Source organism: Condylura cristata, unplaced genomic scaffold, assembly GCF_000260355.1.
Source record: "Condylura cristata isolate star-nosed mole 26May11 unplaced genomic scaffold, ConCri1.0 scaffold00019, whole genome shotgun sequence".
NCBI lineage: Eukaryota > Metazoa > Chordata > Mammalia > Eulipotyphla > Talpidae > Condylura > Condylura cristata.
This window is the reverse complement of record NW_004567120.1, coordinates 29,780,805-29,782,322: the sequence shown is the minus strand read 5'-3', so window position 1 is coordinate 29,782,322 and position 1,518 is coordinate 29,780,805.

Genomic DNA, 1,518 nt, shown 5'->3' with positions numbered 1-1,518 from the left:
ACAACAGTATCCTAGATGGATGTTGCCTATGGCTGTCATCACCAACAACCACGGATTGGGTGGCTTTAGACAACACAGATATAGTCTCACAGGTCTGATGGCTAAAACCTAAAATCAGGTTGTCTCTGACATCGTGCTTTCTGAAGACTCTAGAGGAGAATCCTTCCTTGCTGCTGGTATTTGCTGACAATCCATGGCACCCCTCGAGTTGTACATGCATCATTCTAGTCACATGGCCATCTGTTCCTCATGTGTGTCTGCAGCAGCTTCCCTCTGTGCCTGTCTGTCTCTTGCCCAATTTCCCATTTTTTTTTAAACATCATACCGGATGATAGCCCATCCTCATAACCTCATTTATCTCGTTTGCCTCTACAAGGTCTTGTTTTCTAATAAGGTCACCTTCTGAATCACCAAGGGCTGGGACTTCAACAGTCATTTCTGAGGGATAAAATCCAACCTATAACATTGGGGAGGTGGGAGTGAGAAACAACAGAAAACACAAAATGGGGGGCTTGGGGGTAAATAAAAATAGCAGAATAGTCTTATTAATGTGTGGCTCAATAAATTAAAAAAAATGCTGAGTGATAAGTGCTAGTCTGGTTCAGGGATTTGGTCTCTAATCCCAGCCATGTCATGCATCCTGTGGCTGGTCCAAAACAAATAAGCAATCATCTGTGAATCTCAACTCCCTCAGCTTTAAAGTGAGTGGCTGGAAATCATGGTCTCCACATGTCTTCCCAACTCAGACATACCATGTATTTTGCTCATTTAAAGGAAAAGAAACTAAAACTCAGTCAAATGCAGGAAGGGTGGCAGATGAAGAGCATCCTCTCCAGTCTTAAATGCCACCAGCAGAGTTATACTGGTAGTAACCCTGGTAATGAGAGACAATGGATAAGAGAAGGAAGAGGTGGAAGTTAAACAGTGATCTCTGAACAAGTCTTTGCATGAACCCTCCCGAAGGCCTGGAGTAGCCCACACAGAGAGTGCCACAGAGTGAGCAGTACACAGGCCCCATAAAGAGCAATGAAAACTACGGTCTGTTGCACTCATTAGGTCAGGTACACTGGAAACATTTGAAAATCAGGATGGCCTGGTTAGGAAGAATCCTGAAGTCCTTGTTTTGGGGTCCAATGATAACAGCTTCCTTCTCATTCTAGATCCTATTTTCTTTTCTTTTCTTTTTAAGATTTATTTCGTTATTTATGCATACAGAACTGGGATATATAGGTCAGAGGTGCAGGGGCTGTGAGAGGGTTCACCAGAGATAGAGTGGGGAGCAGAAAAGGCAAATGTACTGAAATACAATGCTGAGGGGAGCAGGGGGTGAGGCAGGAGAGGTTTGCTGTGCCTAGATCATATTTTTGTAAAAATACAATGGGCAAGGGAGCCGTTTGTTATTTACAACTACCCAGGTTCTGTTCTAAGCTATTTACACATATTGTCTCATTTAAAAAAAAAAAAAAACCCTGTCTAATTGGTATTAAAGCAATTACCAGCATTTATTGAGTGCTCACT